At 52.5% G+C, this 24,546-nt stretch overlaps 2 long non-coding RNA genes across 3 annotated transcripts; both read right to left on the reverse strand.

Moving 5' to 3' along the window:
* Positions 1-831: 831 nt before the first annotated feature.
* LOC102482671 (uncharacterized) lies at positions 832-4,060 on the reverse strand. 2 transcript variants are annotated; one of them, XR_335092.1, is made up of 5 exons: positions 3,887-4,060; positions 2,217-2,609; positions 1,600-1,719; positions 1,367-1,502; positions 832-1,029 (listed from the first exon to the last, which is right to left on the reverse strand). It is a non-coding gene; the product is annotated as an uncharacterized LOC102482671 (long non-coding RNA). The 2 variants fall into 2 exon arrangements; XR_335091.1 differs by having other exon boundaries at positions 1,600-1,737.
* A 4,770-nt stretch (positions 4,061-8,830) lies between these two features.
* On the reverse strand, positions 8,831-14,031 carry LOC114008426 (uncharacterized). Its single transcript, XR_003549958.1, has 4 exons — positions 13,573-14,031; positions 13,097-13,320; positions 10,592-10,744; positions 8,831-10,360 (listed from the first exon to the last, which is right to left on the reverse strand). It is a non-coding gene; the product is annotated as an uncharacterized LOC114008426 (long non-coding RNA).
* Positions 14,032-24,546: the final 10,515 nt, after the last annotated feature.

Consider the following 24,546-nt stretch of genomic DNA (forward strand, 5'->3'; position numbering starts at 1 on the left):
GCCTGCCTTTCTTGCAGCTCCCTTACCCCCATCTTCTGCCCTCCCTGGCGAGGTGAGGTCAGCCCCTGTCCCCATGTGCAGTGGGGCTGAACCGTGTCCCAAAGGACATGCACAGTGACAGGGACTACGAGCGGTGCAGCTGCCATGGGAAACAGGTGCTTCCTCAAAACATTAAAATTAGAACACTGTGTATGAACCAGCAGTCCCACTTCTTGGTTTATACCCCGCAGAACTGAAAGCAGGTTCTCAAAGCGATATTTGTACACCTAACCCGGTTCCTGTAAATGTTACCTAATTTGGAAGTCTGCACATGCGAGTTAAGGCTCTTGAGATGACATCATCCTGACTTTAGGGGGACACTTAAATCTAGTGATGGGTGTCCTTATGAGAAGAGGGGGAACCAGCGGGTGGCGTGCAGGTTAAGGGGCTGGATCCCACATGCCCTACTGCGTGGTTTAAGTTCCAGACCTGGTGGCTTGAAAGTCATGTCAGGTGCATGTGCATACCTGCCCAAAACCCTGAGAGGAGAATGCAGGACAAGGGAGGGCCGCATGGCCGTTTCTCCTGGGCATGCTTTCTCACTTTCCCTCTTTCTCTTCGTCTCTGTCTCTCTCCATTGAGCACACATGCTCTATAGCAAAACGTAAATATAAATAAAAGGGAACGTTGCCAAGGAAAAGCCACATGAAAACAGGCAGGACCAGGTTGACGGCACGAGCACAGAGGCCGGGAAGGGGCCCTGGAGGGCCATGCCCGCCCACATCCAAGTCCACGCTTCTAGAATCATGAGAACAAAGTCCTGTGGTTTTAAGCCACGCAGTTTGTGGTCATTTGTTACAAGTTCTGTAAGCAAGCCCAGCGGCTGAGCTGCAGGCTCCCGGCTCCACCACACACGCGGGAACTGAGCCTCTCTGGAAGGGCCCCCGGAGCTGAGTCATCCAGGGCGCAGGGCTTGTGCAGGGGGTGGAAGGCTGATGAGCTCCCCAGCACCCTGGCGGAGTAGAGGAGGGGGAAGCCGAGACCTCAGACCTGCAGACCGCAAGGGGAAGCAATCTGAGTGAGAGTGCCGCTGCGGTTAGTGGTCAGGGCAAGGAGGAAGTGGGGAGCGGAGCTGCCCTGCTCTCCATGGCCCGCGAGGCAGACGCACCCTGGGATGCCTCTTGACCCGTAGAGCTAAGAGTCAGGTGAGGTCACCACAATACTGACGAAGCCAGTGCAGGCCCCTCACTTACACAGCCCCCTTCTAGAGCCCCGTACCTGCTTCTGCATCATTTTCTTAAAGAGGCTCCCGCCAAGTGTGTAAGCATTGTGTGGGAGCACCCCTGGCCCCCTACCCACCTCACAGGCCCACTGGTGCGCTGCTCACCCAGAGCCGCTCTGCTCACACCCCCCAGGGCTTCCTGTCATCTGGAATCGTCACCACTTCTTCATGCAACCGTCCATCAGCCTGTGTGATCCAGCCGACCTAAATTACGGAGTCTGCCGGGAGTGTGCACCCTGCTCTGGAGAGGGCACAGAGAAAGACAAAGGGCTCTGTGCGGTCCACGGCAGTGAGAGGACGGCCTCAGGGCCAGACGTGGAGGGGATGGTGGGCCCTACCTGGAGACGGCCCTCCCAGGAGATGCCCTGGGTCTGAGTGTTCCAGGTGCGCAGGCGTTTGCCACCGGATCAGGGAGGGCAGCTGAGGCAGGGAACGCGGGCAGGGACACCTGAAGCTGCCTGAGGGGCAAGACAGACCTGAGAAGTGCCAGCAGATGGAGTTGAGGCTCCGTCGCCTTCCCTGGCCCATGGCTCCCTGGGTGTCTGTCCAGCCTGGTTCTCTCTGGAGCCCCCAGCCCTGTGTACCCACAGTCCTTGTCCCCTTACACTCCTCACACCCTAACCCCAATCCTCAGGCTGGTTCTCTGCTGTCCTCCCCCAGCCTCTTCTCACAGGGCCCTTCCCGAAGCCTCCACCTGTCCCTCGGGGCCCCGCCCCGTCCCCCCACCTGAGCCTCGCCTGTGCTTGTCCCCCAGTGTTCCCTCAGAGCTGCTGCGATTCAGACAGCAGTGAAAGAGGGCCTCCCCCAGCTCGTCCACCTTTGCCCTGTGTCCAGCAAGCACCAAGCCCACAGTCCCGTGACCCCACCCTCAACTCCTGGGCTTGGCCATGGCCCTGGGCCTGTGGCTCTTTGGCTCCAGTCCCCTAAGGGTCTCTCGTTGGCTGCCCGAACCCACCCCGGCCTTGTCTCTTCTGCCTCTGGCAGCAGGACTCAACGAGGACGGAGAGGGAGAGGGCAGGTAGGCCTGCACCTGGGTACTGGGCCCAGCGCTCCAGGACAGCTGTGCAGGAGTGACGGGCGGGACCGGAGCTGCTGCATCCAGCGAGTCGCCGCGTGACGCGCGTGACTTCCAGCCGCGGTTGCGCCCAAGCCCTCTGCAACGTGTATGGGAGCTTCAAGGTCTGTCAGGCTGGTATTTTTTAGGAAAAAAATATCACGGGACCTGTCCGTGGCAGCGTCTCCCAGGAGAGGTGTTTAAGTGAAGGTCATGTCCACACCTTCCTTGGCTGCTTCCTCCTCTTCCCCGGCTGGCGGCTTGGGACACCTCACATCTCAGACGTCACCTCATCTTTAAAAGAAAAAGGAATTGGGCCAGCCCAGGGCCTGGTGGTTGAGGCAGCTGGATCCCACACAGTCAAATACACAGTTCAAGTCCCAGATCCGGCAGCTTGAGGAACACGCCAGTGCATGCCCAAAATCCCAAGAGGGAGAGATGGACAAGAGACTAGGGCATGGCCATTCCTCACAGTGGTGGGAGAGGGGTGGGACCAGGGCGATGGGGCCCTCTCGCTCACTCTCTGGTGATGCACAAGCCCCCTGGCAAATTAAAAGACAGAGAGAAGGCCTTGTGGAACCTCCTCCTAGCTTTGCTGCAAACAGCGAACAAGTTAATACACACGAGAGACACTGCAGGAGAGGTCTTCAAGAAGTTATGAAAAATACGTACCATGGCAAAACTTTCATGGATTTCAATTTTTTTTTTCTTTTTGAGAGATTCTTGGTATAGGGAAAAAAGCAAGAAATCACCCCCATAGGGGAATGGCCATGCCACAATCCCTTCTCCTCCATTCTCCCCTCAGGATTTTGTGCACGCACACACAAGAGCCCAGCATGGGTTTCAAGCCATTGGGTCCAGGACTTGAACTGCGATCGACCATGTGAGAGCCCAGCAACATAACCACTACACTATTTGCTGGCCCCCAGATTTCATTTCTTTACACCAATAAAAGCTTGTACTTTAATTTTACTTTTTCACCAGCTTTGTGAAGTGCCCTTGTGTTTCCTACAGGAAAACTGTTGGTACTGGAAAAAGTGTAAGTCCATGGGGACCCAAGGCCTAGAGGGTTGATGTGTCTGTACACACCTACACACATCTGTATACACCCGGCCTGTACACAGAGGGGGGCTAGAAGGTGGCATGGTGCTCAAGGCTAGATTTCCACATAGTTGACCACAGTTTGTGGCCTGGACCTGGTGGCTTGAAAAATCACATTGCGTGTGTGTGTGTGTGTGTGTGTGTGTGTGTGCATGTGCATGCACGCGTGCCCGGAATCCCGAGAAGGCAATGGAGGACAAGGGATTGCTTATGGCCATCTGCCCTAGTGGGTGATTTCTCACTTTTGCTTTCTCTGTCTCTCTCTGGAGCACATGTACCCTATTGCTAAAACCTTTAAATATATACATGTATGTATGCAGATGTTCGCCTCTGTGGGAAGCAGACTTCCAGAAGACCAATGGGCTTGAGGACGGTCCTGGACGTCTCCCAGTGGCCGCTTGCGACCCAGAAGCTCCTCCCCGGAGCCAGACCCGCATCTCTGACTGAAGCCCCCGCCTGCTCGCTCAGACCTTCTCCTGGCTTCCTCTCCCCGTCAGCGGGGCACCAGTGCGGGAAAAGGCACACCTCGGAGGACGTTGCTGCTCGCTCTTAGCCGCCGAATGTGGCCCCTGCTCTGGGCAAAGCCGGGCACAGCGGGAGGGTTTGGCCTCACAGATGGTGGGCTCTCTGGGTTGGCAGATTCTGGTCTGGCTTCCTTGGCTGTTGTCACGGAGTTGCCGTTGCCATGGCATTCTATGTGTGTGAGGGAGACAATCGTGCATCTCTTTGGCTTCGGGAACATTCATCCAGAGCCTCAGGATAAGGTGGGGGGACTCCCTCTGCCAAAGGCAGAGAGGGGGCCACAGGGTGTGGGAGGGAGCTGCTCTGGGTTCTCACACCCCGTCATAATGGGGGCTGGGAAGAGGGAGACTAAACCAGAAGAGGCGAGGTGAGGCATGGTGCAGACTTGGTTAGGGGGCTGCAAGGCAGGCCGGGGCCGCAGCAGCAAGGGCCAGTGGGGCAGGGGAGTTGGAGGGCCCTCTGGCTGGCCTCCTGCTACGCCTCACCCTGCTCAGCCTGTCCCCAGCCACCAGCCCAGGAGTGCATCCCTGTTCAGTGGCCTCAGTGGCCTTGGGAGGCACTGGGCAGAAACCCTCGTTAAACCCAGGGCTCAAGCCTGGGACCAAAGCCAAGTGCTGAGTTCAGGGGAGGAGAGAGGGAAGACCCCCGCTAGGGTAGGCATGGCAGTGCAGAGGTGCCTGAGCTGGAGGCCACAGCACATCCATGCCTGGTAGGGCACGGGCAGGACGCCTCTTAGACAGCCCCGCTGGAGTTTCAGCCCCAGGTGGGTCAGACGGCCCTCGCTGCCACATGGCCTCCTCGGGGTCTTCTAATCACATCTCGCCAACACGGCAGCATCAGGTAACAGACGAATGTGACCGGTACCCTCTCCACCTGCCTGGGGCCAGTCCACACCCTGCCTGCAGCTCCACCCTGGCCTGCCCCGCTCTCCCCTGTCATCTCAGATCAGAGGCTGCCTCCTCCACAGCTTCCTCCCACATCATGCCAAGAATTATTTTATTTTATTCATCATTATTGTTTTTAAAATTTGACCAGAGAGAGAGACAGAAGGAAAGTGAGAAAGCAAGTCACAGGCCAGGACTCAAACTGTGGTTGGCCATGTGGGAATTCAGTGCTTTGACCACCACACCACCTCCAGCCCTGAAACATGGTTCTTTTATGTGATGCAGCTCACATACATTGTAAGATGTTATGGATCTTCGGGGCTGGCTGTGGCGTGGTGGTTAATGGCACTGGACTTTCACATGGCCAACTGCGGTTCGAGACCCAGACCTGGCAGCTTGCTTTCTCACTTTCTCTCTCTCTCTTTTGCTCTGTCCCTCTCTGATCAAATTAAAATAAATGGATAAATAAAGTTAAATAAAATAATTACTGAAAACAAAAACAAAAGATGTTCTGGATCTTTGAGGAGAGGTGTCACTCAAGTGGGTCATCATGGCTTCCACTCTGGCCACCTGCTAAGGTTGAGAACTAACCGAACAGATAAAACCCAACCATCTGTGGCTTCACACACGGTTGGAGCCTCAGCAGCTAGGACACAGGCCAGTGTATATGCCATTCAGCCTGCCCTGTCCTCCTCTGGACTGCTCAGTGACCTCTCCCTGCCGCAAAGCCTCTGCTCTCAGCTGGCCCGACGCCGGGATTCCCTGAACTAGACGGTCCTGGTTAAGAATCTTAGCACATGTTCCGCAGCCTGGAGACTCTCCCCAGCCCTGGCCCTGCCTGCTGCTCCGGGAGGTCCGGCCCCGTTACTCGTCCTCCGGGAAGCGTTCTGCACACAGACCTGTAGATGATGGCTCCCAGTGGAGCTGAGAGGATATGTGGTTTGAGCCACATGGTCTCCAAGCCAAGCCACACTCCTTGGTGCTGCCCCAGTCATGGGGGACCAGCTTCACAATTTGCGGGCCCCAGTGCAAAGTGAAAGTGGGTGCTCAGCTGTGGGGAGGGGCAGGAAGTCTCCCCCCGGATTCCATAGGCTGCTCCAACCTGTGGCAGAGAGCGGTCCCCAAGGACGCAACCTCAGCACCAGGACTTGCTTGGTACCTGGACCAGAGGGGTCTGGGGTGCCGTCAGCCAAGGACGGGGGCAGCCGCCACGCCCCATCCCAGACAGTGCGGGTGGAGGTCCCGGCCTTGCGGGGAAGCAAGAACAGGAGGGGCCAGGCTGGATGTGGCCTGGGGTACAAGGAACCAGGGGACGGGGAGGCGGCAGGGCAGGGCCTACTGAGGTGAGCTGAGCCGAGGCTCAGTGTCCTCCAGACTTCACACACGGAGCACGGACTCAGAGATGAACTAGCAGGGTTTTAAGACGGCGGACCAGTCAGTGGTATGGAGGTTGGGGTGGCTGGATCCCGCATGGCTGACTGCCCGGTTTGAGTCCTGGCAGCTTGAAGAATACGCCAGGTGTGTGTGTGCGTGTGTGAGTGCGTGTGTGTGTGTGTGTGTGTGTGTGTGTGTGCGCGCGCGTGCATGCACCTCCATTCTGAGAGAGGAGTGGAGAACAGAGTGTGGAGATGCTTCCTCACTCTCTCTCTGTCTCTGTGTCTCTTCAGAAAGCACATGCACCCTCCAGCAAACTGGAAGAGAGGCTTTCAAGACGGTGACTGCGAAGCAGTAGCCCAGTCAGTGGTCGCCTTATGAGCCCTCTGGGCTGTACCTGTCACAGGCCCGGGACGCCAGCCCTGCTGCCACTCTGCTCTGGCTCCCAGAGTAGCTTCCTGTGGCCATGGGCCTGCCCATCTGCGGGGGGCAGCTGCAGGCCAGGCTCAGGTCGGTCTCCAGAGACACTCACCACGGTCTCTGGGAAGAACCGGCCAGCACGTTCCGGGTGGCCACGCACTGGCCCTGAGAGAAAGTCCCAGGTGGGGCGGAAATACTCTCCCCGCAGCCCAGCCTGGTCGATTCCCTCCTGCTGCATGCTCCGGCCACTCTCCAAGCCTGGCTGCGCCCCGCAGACCTGGAGGGACAGCTTATAGCCATAGCGATGGCCAGTTGATCCCAGACAGCCAGCCTTTACCCTAGGAGGAGTAACTGGACTCAAGCTCAAGGCCCGAGGCTGGAGAGAGCTGAGCTGGCCCCACCCTGGAGCTGGAACCGCAGAGTTGCCAGGAACCAGCCCGCACACCACCCGTGTCTGCAGGCCATGGTTCCACATCCTTCCCCGCTTGGCTGTACTTTCCTTGGCCATATGTACCTGCTCCCTAAGTTCACAGTCATTATTTATGAGAAAGTGAGCGTGAGCCGTGATGGCCCATCGTCTGTGCCATGTGGCCCCCTCTGCAGATGGCAGTCCAGGGGCCGCCGCTGCAGCCGGAGCCTGCCCGTCCTCCTGTGCAGCGCTGTCCCCTCTCTCCGCTTTCAGTCCGCTTCTGTGAGTTCAGTAGCTTGGTTCGCAGTGGCTCATGCACCCTGACGGGAGTTAGTCATTTCCGCTGGCAGACCAGCACTGCCAGGCTGCCCCACACACGCCCTGGGGCCTCTCTCGGGCCTCCCCCCTTGCTCATGTTCTCTCTGCTCCTGCCGATAGGAGGGTCGGCCAAACCCAGAGCTCCGGGAAGCATGACCTCCTTATCTACTTCCTCTCAGCCTTTGCTTTGTCTTAAAATAGGAATGGAAGACTAATGTCTTTTACAGGTCAGGGGCTTTATGGGCTGGATGCATGTTACCGCGTGCTTTGACAAAGGCTGTAGATACCAGGGGCTGGGAGCCTGGCCACCTAGGCACGAGCCCTGGCTGTCACCTATTAGCTGGGGGCCTTGGAAGGGCTTCCTCTGTGGGACTCGGTGTCCTCGCCTAAAATGGGGCTGTCACATGCTTTAAACTGGTTACGGTTGGAAAGATGCTTAGAATAGGGCCTGGCCCGGGCAAGTGCGGCGCGAGTGTTCGCTAAGGTGAAACCCCCGTCCTCGCCTCCTGAGTTCTGAACCGAGTGAGAAAGACACTTGAGATGGAGATACCAGCTCAGGACCTGTGCGGCTGAATTTGAGAGACAGGCTCGACTCATAGCCCCACCATGTGCCCCAGTAAGAATTAAACTTGCCCCTGCCCTGGGCTTGCCAGGGACTGTCCATATGGTCTCGTGTTCCCCCAGGCCTTCCACCAAGGCTAGTGACCAGATGCAAGGTAGGTAAGGAAGGGAAGGGGGGACCAGAATCAAGCTTGCTCAATGGTCCCCCAGGACAGGGACAGGCAAGGCCAGGGCTGCCCCCAGGGTGAGGGGCAGGGGAGCTTAGGGGAGCACTCCCACCTTCCGGGGCCCCAGTGGCAGCCTTTGTTAGACGCTTCCTGGGTGCCTTAAATGGAAGGTCTTCAAAAAGGTAGTGGAAATGTGTATTATGAATTTCATGGGTGGAAACTCAAAATTTTGTACCAAATTAAGCTTATACTTCAATTCCATTTAGAAAGAACTTTCTGAAGCCCCTGTGTGTCATATTGTTCATTCCTTACAGCCTTTTTTCAAATAATTTTTTATTTAAATTTATTTATTTCTTTAAATATGACCAGAGAGGGACAGAGTGAGAGAGAGAGAGAGAGTACATGAGCGTGTGGGAGAGGGAAAGTGAGAAAGCAAGCCGCCAGGTCTGGGGTTCAAACTGTGGTCAGCCATGTGGGAGTACAGTTCCCCTAACCACCATGCCACCTGCTGGCCCTAAACAATTAACTATCTCTTTATTATTATTATTATTATTATTATTTAAGTAACTAGAGAGAAAGCGAGAAAATGAGAAAGCAAACCACCTGGTCTGGGACTCAAACCACAGTTGGCCATGTGGGAGTCCAGCATCTTAACCACCATGCCACCTGCCAGCTCCTCACAGTCTTACAAGGAAGCACCACTTTCCTATTTGTCTAGAAGAGGCAAATGGGACCCACGGGTTAGGTGAGCCATCCGTGGTTGCACCTGGGGAACGCGGCACTGACTTGCAAGCCCAGCCGTCGGGGCTGAGGTGCATGCCCTCCCTCGGGCCTAACTCTTGCTCCATCTGAGTACAGCGCAGGCTGTCCGCTATGGCTCTGCAGGGAGGAGGCGGACTTTGGTAATGGGCAGAAAGTGCTGTCCCACTTCTTCAGAAGAGGCTATGACTTGGGTGTGACACTGTCTAGGAGTCACGGACACGATATGGCCACCCCTGCCACACACCAGCTCTCCTCTCAAATGTGTCTGGGTGCCAACCAGGAGGTGGTGTCTGCTGGGCCCTGCTGTGTGTGCTCCTGAGCAGAGCAGCTGTCAGACAAGAGAGGCAGGCTTCTACTCTAACGCCCAGCAGGCCCAGGCCCAGGCCCAGGCCCAGGTGTGCTGTGACTAGCCCGTCCCGAGGGTGTACAAGAAGGGCAGGAGCGAAGGATGAGGACCTGGGATGGTCCAAGGGATGAAGACCTGCCGTGTGGACAGATAGGACTGGCATGCAGAGGGCCAGGAGGCAGGGGGAGGTGCGAGCAGCGGAGCACAGAAGGGTGGGCTGGACGGTTTAGGTTAGCTCTCCCGGTCAAAGGAGTAGACAAAGAACTGAAAAAAATCAGCATGAATTTCAAACTTTTTTTTTTGAAAAATTTTCAAAGCAAAGAATTAGGCCTTAGGTGGGATGGGACCTGGGGCAGCCCTGGGGGCCCCCAGGGGGTGACATCTGGCAGGTTTCAGGACTTTCCGGAAGGTAACAGGGAGCCACCGCGAGAACAGTGGTTTGTGATCTTGGAGTCTGGCCTGGGGAGAGCCAGAGGCCCCGGTCGGAAACTGTGACAGCAACACTGGGCAAGACAGCCTAGTGAAGATTCGGCAGTAGGGCCCGTGGAGTTGTCAACGGTTGGGTAAGGGGATGGGGCAGAGAGAGGAGTCAGGGAGTGGCTCCAACATGGAGGGGACGGGGCACAGGAGCCAGAACTGCCCGTGGGAAGAGGAGGGGCTTCCCTTGCGGGTACTCTGAGCTTGATGGGAAAATTGAGCCCCTAGGTCAGGAACTCCAGCCCGAGGCATGGCCCAAGGTCCAGATTTGGGGTCATCAGTGCAGGGGGCCCTGGGGAATGAGTGAGAGTCTCAGAGCAGGAGCCCTGTAAGGAGGGGAGGGAGCGGCCAGAGCCGTACTTTCACCGCCCCCACCCCTACGGCCCACACCACGTTGATCCCACGCCCTGCAGGGCCCACTGTGCCCGCACCACCTCGATCGCACGCCCTGCAGGGCCCACTGTGTCTGTAGGCCTCCAACCAGTTAATGCTCCACAGGCCATGGGCCCCCAGTGACCTCTGCTGCTTTGCCCTTCCGCAGCACCTGGCCCAGCACTTGGCGCACAGTAGGTGCTCAGTGGGTACTTGTAGCTTGACACGCTGGCTGGAGGAGGCAGCTGGATGCAGGAAGTGCTCTCCCAGTGTGCCAGGCCTCAGGCAGACACGCCGCGTCCACAGAGGGGCAGGCCTGCTGCCTCCCCACCCTTGGAGGCAAACGAGAAGCCTCAGCTTGGCATATGGGCGACGAGAAGGGGGATAGGAGAGGACACATCTCTCCTGCTCTCAAGTCCCACGTTCTCTGGAGAAGCCAGGTCACCCACTCACAGCAGAGCTGGCGGATTCAAAGGGAGTTGGGTGCACAGGGCTCCAGCTGTCGGTCTGTCTTTCCCACTGTCCCTCATGCGTAGACACCTTGTTCCTGCCAACAGCCTCACCTGGCGTCCTTCGTTCCAAACGCCCCTGGTGGGGTACCTCTGCTGGGCCTGGTTCCTGCAGGCTGACCTGGGACTCCGGTCTAGCTGACAAAAACGCTCGGCCAAGTGGTGACACCAAGTACCTCACGGTTTGTCCTCGAAATCCGCCCCCTGCTGCGGGTGGGAGAGTGGGGCTGAAGCATTGTGTTAAAGCAGGCAAAATTATTTATTTATTGAGCCAGCTTTGTGGCTTGTGTGAGAACAAGGCTCCGTCCTTGCCCTCTGAGAGTTCCCTGCGGGGACTGCTAATAGCGTGTCACAGACTAAATGTCATCCTTTTGTGTAGTTGACAGACCAGGAAAGCACAGCTGGCCTGTGGAGGTGGGGGGACTGCAGGTGGGGAAGCAGCTTTGGCTCCTGGCCTGTGTATTTCCCCCCAAGGTGAAGGAGAGCCTGCACCAACTTTTCTCCAGGAACCAGAGAGCTGCTGCCCATCGGGGCTGGCCAAGGTCCCAGCTCTTTTCCTGCCCCGGAGGCCTAGGTGGCACCTCCGCCCACTGAGTCACCTGGCTTTTCCAGGTGGAGATGGTGATTACCACCACTGCGAACCGGGGACGAGGCCCCGAAGCTGGTTCGGAAATGAATCTCTTTCTCCATGTGTACCTGCCCTTGGAGTCCACTTACAGAACCCCCCAAGTTGGAACATTGGAGGGGACACGCTGGATGCATCAGACTGTGGCAGTCATCCAGGAACGATAACAAGGGGCCAGCCGGTGGCGTAGGGGTTGGGACGCTGGACTCCCACATGGCCCACCACAGTTTGAATCCGGAGGCTTGAAGCTCGCACCAGGCGCATGTGCGTGTGTGCCTGGAGTCCCAAGAAGAGAATGGGGGACAGGGTATTGTGGCATGGCCATTTCCCCCAGGGGGTGATTTCTTGGTTTCACTCTCTCTGTCTCTCTGGCGAGTGCATGTGCCCTACAGCAAAAATCTCTCTAAAAACAAGAAATTAAAAAGTGAGAATAATGACTAAGACTTGCGCACTCTCGGGTCTGCCTGACATAGCTTTAAGTGCCTCCTACCAGACAGGTGTCTACACCAGGGAGATGTACCGTGAACAAAGCAGGCGTCACTGCGCGTTTAAGGTTGATCCTCATTTCAGCCCCACGGGGCAGGGACGATGATGGTCTCCATTGTAAAGACAGACTCCGTTTTAGGGAGCTCCAGCCCTCTGTTTCTTACCTAAGGACTTTGGAGTTTAGGCAAGTCAAGAAATACAAAACAAAGGGGGGGTGGGGAAGAGGGATAGTTAAAATGTTTACAAAACTTTAAGCTCCCTCAGAACTTTGGCCAGTGTGGAGGAAAATAAAAAAGAACTTAAAAAAAAAAAAAAGAAATACAAAACAAAGGGGGGGTGGGGAAGAGGGATAGTTAAAATGTTTACAAAACTTTAAGCTCCCTCAGAACTTTGGCCAGTGTGGAGGAAAATAAAAAAGAACTTAAAAAAAAAAAAAAGAAATACAAAACAAAGGGGGGGTGGGGAAGAGGGATAGTTAAAATGTTTACAAAACTTTAAGCTCCCTCAGAACTTTGGCCAGTGTGGAGGAAAATAAAAAAGAACTTAAAAAAAAAAAAAAGAAATACAAAACAAAGGGGGGGTGGGGAAGAGGGATAGTTAAAATGTTTACAAAACTTTAAGCTCCCTCAGAACTTTGGCCAGTGTGGAGGAAAATAAAAAAGAACTTAAAAAAAAAAAAAAGAAATACAAAACAAAGGGGGGGTGGGGAAGAGGGATAGTTAAAATGTTTACAAAACTTTAAGCTCCCTCAGAACTTTGGCCAGTGTGGAGGAAAATAAAAAAGAACTTAAAAAAAAAAAAAAGAAATACAAAACAAAGGGGGGGTGGGGAAGAGGGATAGTTAAAATGTTTACAAAACTTTAAGCTCCCTCAGAACTTTGGCCAGTGTGGAGGAAAATAAAAAAGAACTTAAAAAAAAAAAAAAGAAATACAAAACAAAGGGGGGGTGGGGAAGAGGGATAGTTAAAATGTTTACAAAACTTTAAGCTCCCTCAGAACTTTGGCCAGTGTGGAGGAAAATAAAAAAGAACTTAAAAAAAAAAAAAAGAAATACAAAACAAAGGGGGGGTGGGGAAGAGGGATAGTTAAAATGTTTACAAAACTTTAAGCTCCCTCAGAACTTTGGCCAGTGTGGAGGAAAATAAAAAAGAACTTAAAAAAAAAAAAAAGAAATACAAAACAGAGTCAAAGGATCAGGGTAACGCACTGTATACAGAAGTACAGGAAGAACTGAGTACTTCCGGAAACCTTCAGTCAGTCACTCAACAAACAGTGGATGCAGTGTGAGGTAATCCCCATTCTCAGCTGGGGTCTGCCCAGAACTCCTCTCTCACCTGCTTCTGTGCTACAGGGAGTCATTTACCTTGCCCTGCCTCGGTTTCCAGCTTAGTGTGAACGTACTGGTTACCAACACTGTTGACATGGGTGTCAGAAGAATGACCACATACCATCTGCAGTGGATGACAGTTCTCAGGGGAGCTAGGTGCTAGGCACATCATGCCAGGAGCAGATGATGCAGAGGTAAAACAATCCTCGCCTTCCGGAATGCCCAGGCGGGAGTGGCGGCAGGGTGAGAAATAACTAAAACGCTGGATGCAGAGCTGGTCACACGTCATTTGAGAGCACAGAGAACAAGCAGTGAATCCAGACCAGTGACCGAACTGGGGGCTTCCTGGAGGAAGTGATGCCTGAGCTCAGTTGAGAAAAATGGACGAGGAGGACTGGTCAGGACAAAAGTGGGCCAAGGGCCTTCACTGGAGCAGGGGCAGCTGGAGTAGGGGTGGAGAAGCCAAGAAGGGTGGTGGGCAATTTGAGCTGGTGGAACTGAGGGCTTACGGGGCCGGGGTGGGGGCAGGCTGGAGTGTTGGGTGGAGGTCACGTTTAGAAGGGCCTGGGTGCAAGGTGAGTGGGCAAGGGCACTCACGTGGGCTGCAACGAAGATCCAGTTAGCTCCACCTGGCACAGGAGCTGGGGGCAGGACCGAGGGGCCCAACCTAAGGAGAGGGTCCACTTGTCCCAGGTCTGTCTGCAGAAAGCCGTTCAGATGCTGGACCCGGTGCACATAACCCCCTCTTTTAGGCAGACTCTGCCCGGAACTCCGCGCTGCACGCCTCCAGCGACAACTTGCTGAATGCCATTTGTGAGTCACTTGCCTTGCCTCAGTCTCCCCCTCGGGGAGACCATGCGTGTTGCCCACACTGTTGACAAGGACGCCCGGGAGCAGCAGGCCGCCATCTGCGGAGCGTTCGTTTTCAGGGGGAGGTGCAGCCTTCCCCTGTAATTTATTTGTAGCTCTGGTGTCTGTGCGCTCCTCCCAAGCCTGCTGCCGAAGCGTGTGCAAAGCCTGTGGTTGTCACGCATTAATTATCTGGCGAAGGTTACAAACTACCACTTGCTTGGCTAGATAACTTTAAAGCAAAGGGCTTTAGCACCATCACAGTTAAATGAAACAGCATGAAGAAGGAGAAGATGAAAAGGAAAACGCTCAAGCCAAAGAAAAGTGACATTTCAGAAAATGAGGAAGTAGATATGAAGACCAGTTGTAACTTGAAGTGACAACCTGCCAGATGACGTAAGTGCTGGTTTCTGGGTTGTTTCAGGTTAGGAAGAGGCAGACCCACACCAAGCCAGACAACAGGCCCTGAGGAGGGAGCAGGTTTGTCTTAACTTCTCTGTGCCTCAATTTTCTCTCCTTTAAAGTGGAACGGAAATGATTCCTAACTTGAGAGTGAAAAGGAGTGACTGTGGACTCACAGGCCTGGATCTGCACTCGGAGCTGCAGCCACCATCATGACCCAGATCCACAGCAGAATGTTCTAGGCTGTTCTCTGCTGCTACTGACAGAGCCATCTGGGTAGTTCGTAAAGAGACGTTTATTTAGTTGATGGCTACAGAGACCCAGGGTCAAGGGAGTACATCAAGTAAGGGTCTTGTTGTTGGTGGGGACCCCCCCGAGATGGTACAGGTGTCCTGCATAGTGTATCTGTAGGGGTCGCTGGTCTTCTGTGCCTGCCCTGCACCAGCCCTCTCTCACAGTGTGAGACTCCAGGAGGTGACAGGCCCCACCCCCGCCACAGACTGAACAGGGTTCTCTGCTCTCCCCTGGCAGCCAGGACACGGTCACGTGACTAAGCTGGCTGATTGGATGCATGTATCTGGGAGTTGTAATCTTGAGCAGTGATAGGCCAAGATAAGCTCGCTGTAAGAATAGATTCCAGTGGTGGTTCCAGGGGTGTCAGGGTCCCTCCCCTAACCATGTCTCCTGACAGGTCCCCAGAAGGCCCCTGGCTCCTGTCCAATGTCTCTCCTGCTCCTCCAGCTCCCCTTTGGCTCACCGAACATCTGACACCCTTCTGTGGCAGATGGTCCTGGGTGCCTCGTCAACTTGGGTGCCTCATTCTTCCATGTTTTGTTTTGTTTTCTCTCAGATTTGTAGTTTGTTGGCTGAAAGACTTAATTGCCCAGCCTTCCTGGAAGCCGCTGTGGCCATAGGAGTAGATTCTGTCAAAGAAATGTATTAGAAGTGTTGAGTGAAGCTTTCAGGAGAATGTGCCTTTGGTCCTTCCTCCTTTGTCCTTCCTGCCCCAGGAACATGGAAGCAATGGATGGAACTCTAGCAGCCATTCTAGACCATGAGACGATCCCGAGAATGGAAGTCATGAACAGTGGAGCAGAAACACAGAAAGAGCCAAGCTCTGATGAGTTAATGTAGTGTCCATATGAGTTCTCTTCGGCCTGTTCCCATGACAAAATAGATTTGCTTCAGTTAGAACACCCTCTTCAAAACTCAAGTAGAAATTCATTCACCCTGTGACAGTACTAAGAAGGGATTAGGCTGTAAGGTCTCTGCCTTCCAGAATGGACTAACGTCATTGTCACCAGATGGCTTAGCTATCCCGGAGCTCAGCCTCCTTTTCCTGTCTGTCTCACGTGCTCATTTTACTTTTCATCTTCCATGGGATGACCCCGGGCAGATGCTGTTGCCATGCTGTGGACCTCCCAGCTGCCAGAAACCTGAGCCAAATAAACAGCTATTGCGTGTAGTCAGTCTTGGGAATTTTGTTATAGTGGCAGAGAACAGATCAAGACAACCTCCTGTGTGTTTCCCCATTGCTGTTGGGCCTCTATTTTATTTTATTATTATTTTTAAATTATTTCATTTAACTTTATTTATTTATTTAAATTTTACCAGAGAGAGAGAGAAAGCAAGAAAGCGAGGCGCCAGGTCTGGAACTTGAACCACAGGCAACCATGTGGGAGTCTGGTCCCCACAGTAGGGCCCCTTAATCAGGCTGAAGCCAGTTCTGCAGATACACCTAGTGAAGCCAGAGCTGGATCTTGCTGCTATGGCCTTACTCGCTCACTTTCCTGTGGGATTGTGACACCATAGCTGGGATGGCCCACTGCACGATAACCTGTACATGTGTCCACCCCTCAGCAGACATGCACAACCTGGTGTTTAGCACACTGGGCACACAGCCTAGGGCCAGCACGTGGGGTTGAACGAGAGACCAATGCTGCAGGTACAGAAGGGGAGTTCAGGCTTCATGAATGACGTAAAAATTGGATTCGGCAGCATTTTCTCGTCTTCCCCCAGGCCTGCTGCCTCTCTTGCTTTTTCCAAGCCTGGAAGATATTTCTATGTCACCTGGGCTATTTCCTGCCCTGTGGCAGTGCTGCCCAAATCCAGGCCAACTGCAGGACTGATTCCGGATGGGCAAAGGTGCCCATTCTGAATGGGTCATGTCAGACTCGAAGGTGCTTGGATAGTAGCAATGTCCCCCATAGCAACAAAATGAAGTAGTAACGCACTCTTTAAAAAAAAAAGAAATAGTCCATGAATTCAGACGAGGAATACATTTTTTTTTTTAGAGAGAGATTTTTGCTATAGGGCACGTGCATTTGCCAGAGAGACTGAGAGACAGAAAGTGAGAAATCGCCCCTGGAGGGATGGCCACGCCACAGTCCCTTCTCTTCCATTCTCCTCTCTGGATTTTGGGCATGCACACACACATGTCCAACATGCAGTATATTAGAAGTACTGAGTGAGGCTTTCAGGAGAGTGTGCCTTTGGGTCTGGGACTCCAACTGTGGTCGACTACATGGGAGTCCTGTGATGTAACCATTATGCCATCTGCTGATCCCAACCCGGAGTGTTTTTCCAGGCCTTGAAACGTGGGGTTGGCCATGTGGGATCCAGCACCTAACCAACACATGAGCAGTGGCCCTCCACTTGACTTTGGGCAAATTCGGATGTCAAGATCTTCCTGTCTCAGCCTCCCACTGGGACTGCAGGAGACATGGAGCGCCCGACTCCGGGCTTGTTTTCAGATAGGGTCTGACTGGCGCTCCTCTTGCCTTTAGACTGGACCTGGGGCCTCACACAGGGGCCTCCCCTGTGGTCCCAGCCTGCACAGTGCAGCGTCTCTGCAGTGCACACCCTGCAGCCGTGGTTCCGGGCCACTCAGGTGTGGCTCCACGGGTGACTCGTCACAGAGTGGAGAAAGGACAGACACTACCTCGGCTGGCAGGTCAGGGGGAAGCAGTGCCACCCCGTGGGGGAGACCATAGTACTACCCACTGCTTGCTCCAGTTGCCATGTGCTCTGACCGCCCAGACTCGCTGCTCCTCACGGCCGCTCTGCGGAGCATCTCCACAGCCAGGCCACTGGTCAGCCACGGCCACCACCCCCGCGAAGGCGACAGAGGATGGGCGGCCTGCAAAGGGAGGAGGCAGCTCAGCCCCAGATGGAAAGCAGGCGGCTGCCGGCCTGGCTCTTTCTCACTGCAGGACTCCGGTCCCATCGCTGGAAGACCAACAGCCCAGACAGGATGAACACCATTCCCTGGACCCCACGCTGGGCCCATGCTTATGGACCCGCAGAAAACAGGGATGGGCATATTCCTCAGGGAAAAGTGGGGGCAAGGAGGGCATCCCCACTTCCCTGGTGTCCACTCTGCTTCCCTTTCTGCCGACGATAACCCCCTTCCACCTCGCCCGGTGGTTTAGGTGAGGTTGACTTCACTCCCAGTTCCAGGGCAGAAGTGGGGCTTCTGCCTGACCAATCAAAGCCAAGGAGACTTTGGGCAAAACTACCAGAAAGAGGCCAGCTTTTCTGTAAGGGCTGCTGAGTGGCGTCATGCCAAGGGGAGGAGCGGCTTGCCTGAAGTTCCGGAATCGTCAGCTCCCCCTGTGCTTTTCATAAATAGGGTGATTCGGTGATTCTGGTATGTCCACCACCATGCCACCATCAGCCATCTCATTTAGCAGTGTTCACAATTGCTGTGCGTGACAGTGGAAGGATATTTTGTGCTATTACTCTAAATTGACATGTGTGTACATACATGCAGAAATTGTATATATGTAGAAGTAACATGCGTGAAGGTCGATATTGCCAATTGAAAAAATATTGAACACTAGAATATAAATTATTGATATATCTTTCCATTTTCGCCAGAAGGCACATATGCTTGCCAGAGAGACAGAGTGAGAGAGAAAGAAGGAAAGTGAGAAAGCACCCCCCATGGAAGATGGTCATGCTGCAATCCCTTCTCCTCCATCTTCCTCCTTTCAGGATTTTGGACACACACGTGCACGCGTGGCTGGTGTGTTTCCCAGGCTGATGGGTCCGGGACTCAAACCGTGCACTTGGCCATGTGGGATCCAGACACATTACCCACCAGGTCACAGGCTGGTCCCATTTTATTTTACTACTTTTTTAAAGAATTATTTTATTTAACTTTATTTATTTATTCATTCAGTCATTTAAATGTTGACCAGGGAGGGACAGAGATGGGGAGGGGGAGTGAGAAAACAAGCCGCCAGGTCCGAGACTCATACCGCGGCCAGCCATATGAGAGTCTAGCACCTTTAACCACCACACCACCTGCCAGCACCTCCATTCTATTCTTTAAAGTTTGTTTATGTATTTATTTCTTCTGAGTGAGAGATGCCTCGATCTACTGCCAGCTTCAGCCAAAGTCAGCCAGCCTCACAGGCACGCCAGATCTGCTCAGGGAAGACTCGCACACAAACCTGGAAGCTTCCCATATGGGTCATCTTTAGAGTGTGTGTTTTCTTTCTGTGCCACCACCTAGCCCCAATGATTTCATTCACTCTGTAGTTGCCAGAGGGCACTTGCCAGAGAGAAACAGAGAGACAGACAAGGAGAAAGCAACCCCCGGCGGGGCATGGCCACGCTGCAATCTCGTCCATCTCTCCATCCTGTCGGGACTTGGGGCAAGCTTGTATGCACATGGATCCAGTGTGGCTTTCAAGCCTTCAGGGCTGGGCTCTAACCATGGTTGACCACCTGGAATCTGGCTTCCTTAACTACTAAGCTCCAGGGACTGATCTACATTTACTTTTGTGGCAATTTAAGCACAGTTTAATGATACTTTCAACACACTAAATTGAACATTTTCAGCTTTATTTCAATTTGATATAAAAGTTTGATATTTAGTAATTATTCAGTTTTCTTTTCAGAGAAGATTTGGTATAGAAATAAAACCACTGAAACAAACTTTTTTGTAAGCATACTTGAAAGATAATTTATCTATTTAAGGTATACCTTTTTGATGAAGGCATATTTGAGTGTATACACTTTGAACAAATCATGTCTTTTTTTTTTTAATTTGCCTTGGGGCATGTATGCTTGCCAGAGAGAGGCAGAGAGAGAGAGAGAGAAAGCAAGGAATCTCCCCCGTGAGAATGGTTATATGGTAATGCCGTAACCCTCTCTCCTGTAGAGATTTTGGACAGGCAGGCACACACGCTGGTATTTCTTTCTTTTGTTTTGTCCTTCTTTCTTGCAGAGATTTTGAACATGTAGGCACACATGCCTGGCATTTTGTTTTTGCTTTTTTTTCCTTTCTTTTTAGTTTTGCTATTCGTATAGGGTGTGTGTGCTTCCAGAGAGAGACAGAGAGAGGAAAGTGAGAAGTCACCCCTGGGGGGATGGCACACCTTAATCCCCTCTCCTCATCTCCTCTTGGGATTTTGGGCACACACACAAGCACATGTGCACACTGTTCCGTGTGGTTCTCAAGCCACTGAGTCCGAGACTTAAACTGCGGAGTCAGCCATGTGGGATCCAGCACCCCAACCTCCATGCTACCTGATGGCATGTTTTTTAAGATGCCTAGTCCCAGATTTGAACCAAGCCATCGGCCATGTGGGATCCAGCTGCCTTTACCACCCGGCCAGTGGCCCTGTGTCTTACTCTTCAATTTCTCACGGTGAGTGCTGCTCAAAATGTGGTGAATGTGACAGTGTTGTTTTGAATTTAATAATAAAAATTGGGTCGGGTTTTTTATGTCTCTGCTTTCTAGAATTTTCATATATTTCTAATAATACTTTTTTCACTGTATTTTACAAAAGCATGAGTCCAAATGAATCGGGAAGGAAAGAGAACTGCTTCCTTACTACAGGCAGTCTCCAGATCCTTGAGAATGACAAGTGACGCTCCTGACGGAAATCGAAAATACGCAAAGAAAGCTCAGAAGAAAAAACAAAAGAGACAGTGGAGGGTGTGGCAGACAGTGGCCACCCTTGCCGCCCTGCAAGGCTGACCCACAGGGAAGGTTCTGGAGGCCTTTCTGAGTACACAGGGCACACACATATGTGCTCCTGATCAGGGCTGGTGAGGCTGGAGGCGGGGAGTGGCCTTGAGGCCCTATGGTGGGTGCTGTCTTACTTTCACTCATGAAAGAAATAACTTAAATAAAATTTTCTAAAAAGAAGAAAAAGTGGCAGAGTATTTGCATTTTAAAACCTGGAAACAATGAGAGTGCGCAGTCTTCTGCTGAATGAGAGTCCCACAAAACTTGCCAAGAGAGCATTTCTTTAATGAGGATTTAATATTGAACGAAACAATGACAAATGATTGGAAGAGTGTATTTCATCAGCTTCATAACTGGAACAGGCCCAGAGGGGTCCTGGCAGCTGCAGGGTCTTTACTAAATGAGGACGTACTGAGAGCGCACTGCAGGGAGAGGCTGTGTGGGCAGTCGCCCTCATGTTACGCACAAGAACATGCAGCAGGCGGGGGAGGCAGAGCTGAGCAGCTGCAGCAACTTCCTGAGCCAGACAAGTTGGGATGGACTCTCAAGTGGCTCTGCGACTTACCTGCTGGGCAGACTTGAGCTGGACAGTCGGCATCTCCGGCCTCAGTTTACTCAACTGTAAAATGTGCTTAGTCATATTATCCAAGACAGTCGTGAAAATTCAATGAGATAATGAATGGTTTGGGGCAGAATTTCCCAGAAAACACGAACCTCTTCTCTAGAGGCGGTGCAGGGACAGCTGCAGGTGCAAGGTCTGGATAAACTGTAATTTGAGCTCCAGCTGCAAGTTTCAGAACAAAGAGGTATCTCAGGTCAGGAGTGGGAGTGGGGCATGGTTCCTGGCATGGAACTGCAGAGCCCTGCAGAGAGGAGGGCTTCCCCTTACAGGGGCGTTGTATGTTTATGTTTTGAGGTGGGAGTAAGATGGGGGGCAGGGTTTAGGGAGTGGGCATGGTGTCCAGGGCAAGAAGCAGTCTCCCTGGGACGGCCCATGAGTGAGATTGCTCACTTCCACTTAGCTAGGAGCTGGGAGGATTGAGTGGAGGTGAGACCCAGAAGAGGCACAGTGAGTGTTCCCTTATCAAAGGGTTCTGGGGCAGGGTGGGGAGGTCTGTGTGAGCAGGAGGCCGTGGGGCATCCACTGCAGACTCCACTGGCACAGTTGGTGGGCATAAGTCCTCTCTCTGTCCTTGAAGGTTGTGTGGTGGTTAAGGAGCTAGATTCCACATGATCTACTGTGCAGTTTGAGTCCCATACCCTGTGACTTGAAAAACAAAACACGCTGTGTGTGTGTGTGTGTGTGTGTGTGTGTATGCCCAAAATCCCAACAGGAGAAACGGAGAAGGGTTTGTGTTATGGCCAGCCACATGGGGGGGGGCGCGGGTGTTTTCTTACTTTCTTTCTCTCAGGCGAGGATATGAGCACTCTAGAAAAAATTTTCAAAAAGGGGCCAGTAGGTGGCATGGTGATTAAGGCACTAGATTCTCACATGATCAACCGTAGTTTGAGTCCCAGACCTGGTAGCTTCAAAATCACAACAAATAAACATATAAATGTAAAAAGAAAGGGTAAAAAATGGGTACCAGATGACAGACCCATGTGGGAAGCTTCCGGGTTTCTTTCTAGAGGCCTCCCTGTGTGTGTTGGGGGTGCAGGTGCCCTTGACCCTGGGCTGGCTAAAGTTAGGGGTGGATTATGGCATTACAGCTATATTGGGGATGGGGGGGAGCGGTGGTGTGGTGATTAACACAGCTGGATTCCACATGGCTGACTGGGTGGGTGGTTCAAGTCTTGGACCTGGCAGCCTGAAAAACTGGGCACACATGCATGTCTAAAATCCCAAGAGAATAATGGAGGAGAGGGGACTGTAGCGTGACCATCTTCCCTGGAGGGGGAGTGGGGGCAGTGCTTTCTCACTTTCTGTCTCTCTGAGGCATGTCCTATAGCAAAACGTTTGTTGGGGGTGTTGCCTCTCTTGCTCATGAAAGAAATGAACAAACTCAAGGAAAAAAAATGGGCGTGATAATAAAAGTTGCATGGCCTCTTGAGACCTGGGCTCAGAATTCATATTGCCACCTTCTATTGGTTAAAGCAAGTCACAGGGTTTATCTAGAGGCAAGGAGGAAACCGGATTCTATCTCTTCTTGGGAGAAGCATGGCAAAACTGGTGATCATTTTTCAAAATTTATTATTTTTTAAAATGGTTACTTCTGATGTACATATAATCATTATACATTTTTGTAGGGAACGGTATAGTTTTTAAAAGTACGTATGCAGTGTGTAATAAATAAAAGATATAAACATATTCACTGCCTTCAACATATATAACATTTCATTACATTGTGCACAATTGAAATTTATTTTATTGGTTATTTTGGAAATATATATTGTCAGTGATGTTCTTTATTGTGAACTATAGTTCTAAAGAAAAACAAAGTACCAGACAACAAAAAGTCTTAGTGAGGACGGGTTTTTTAATTCTTATTAATTTTTACATTTAACCACATCTTTACAGTATATAAAATTAACTTTTCCAGCACTAATATACTGCATAGTCCAGTCCAAGATGACCGTACACATTATCATCAACTGGTAATTTTCATTTTTGTGTCCAATGTTTTGCCTTTTTCCCCCTTGATTCCCTCCCTCCTGCTCTCTCATTGCCCCCCCCCCATTCCCCTCCCACACTGTCTCTAGAAAACAAAGATAATCTGAGCGTAGCCAATGAGGAAAGAATCTGTAATTTCCACGTGGAGGATTGTGGGAGACAGTGCTTATAATCTGGAGAGGTCTGTGGCCCGGCCCATGGGAACTAGTGCCGTTTTGGAGTACCACACTGGCGCTACCACTCCCCAGATTCCCTCAGAGCAGTCCCTTTTGTCCCTTCACTCCCCTCCCTCATACTCGCATACTCTGACACATTTCATAATAATCTCATTTCACATCACCCAAAGCATCATTCACTCACTCAACAAATACTTACTATGTGCCAGGGGCCTACCAGTGAACAAAACAAAGCCCCTGCTCTAAGGAAGCTATACTCCAGTGCAGCCAGCAGACAATCAAGAACCACACAAGACCACAGTGTTGGTATGTGGTAAACAATAGGTGCTTTGGCATGGAGAGAGTGGGAGAGAGGATGGCAAGGTAGTGGGTGGTTCCTATTATAGAGTGGTGGGTTGACATCAACAGGTGACCTCCAGGCAGAGATTTGAGCAGGGGAGCAGGAAGTTCTATGCAGAGCGCATGGCAGGTGCAAAGCCCAAGAAAACATCTAGACATAATACTCTCCAATTTTAAACACTGTAAAAACCAAAAGACACACAAAACCCTCCACTGACGTTACTACAGTTTATTGAAGGACAAATAAAAGAAATTCAAGTATGGTGAAAATCTTTCCCAGCAAAACCGTATTTTACCTGATTCTGTTACCATGAGTCATAGTTAGAGCCCCTGAGACTACTAGAGTCACCTCTGAGCTCCAGGGCATTCGCTTTGCAAAAGGCCACATGCCTGTCCTGCCTCCCAGCTTGCGCTTGCGGTGAGGATCAAAATGACACCATAAAAAAGAAAGTGGCCCTGCTTCTGGTTTCACTTCCTACCACAAGGTTGCCAGAGTGATTTTTTTTTTAACACAAATCAATTATCACTTCCTGCTTAAAACCCTCCAAAGGCTTCCTGCTGCCTGAATAAACTCCAGGAGCGTGGGCGCGATGTACCAGGCCCTCATAGCCTGCGGTTCTGTCCTCCACCCACACGGGTCACCCACTTTCAGTAGAAACCAATCAGGCCCGCTCTAAAACTGGTTCTCATCCCCGAAGCCTTCTAGGTCTGGGGCTGCGGGCCGGCAAGGGGCCCTTCTCAGGCCCAGCGTCCATTTAAAGTCATCTCTACCTCTGGTTTTCTGAAATCTAATCATGGCACAGCCCAGAATTAGCTGTGACTCAGTAAGAGAACCCCTGAGCCTCAGTTTCCTGATGTGCAAAAGGGCCCAAAAACATCTCCCCAGGGCGGGCGCGGCAGGTCTCACTCCAGAGTCGCCAGGGCAGCGTGGGGATTCGGGGCAGGGCGCCCACTTCCCTGGAGGGCTTGCTCGAAGCCTGTCCAACCCTCTGGCCAAGACCGCTGCTGGAGGGACCCTCACCCAAGCCAGACTTTCCCCCGCCATCCGCCAACCAGCGCAGTGCTCTAGGGCCCCAAAACCCGGGCTGGGCTGCTCAGCGTGAGCGGCGCCCGAACGTGAGCTGGGCATGCGCGGGGCGCCTAGCGCATGCGCGGTCCGCCGGGAGGCGGAGACTCGGGCCGGAGACGCGCCGGGCGTGCGCCGTCGCGGG

This window comes from Tupaia chinensis, unplaced genomic scaffold (assembly GCF_000334495.1).
Source record: "Tupaia chinensis unplaced genomic scaffold, TupChi_1.0 Scaffold000335_1, whole genome shotgun sequence".
NCBI lineage: Eukaryota > Metazoa > Chordata > Mammalia > Scandentia > Tupaiidae > Tupaia > Tupaia belangeri.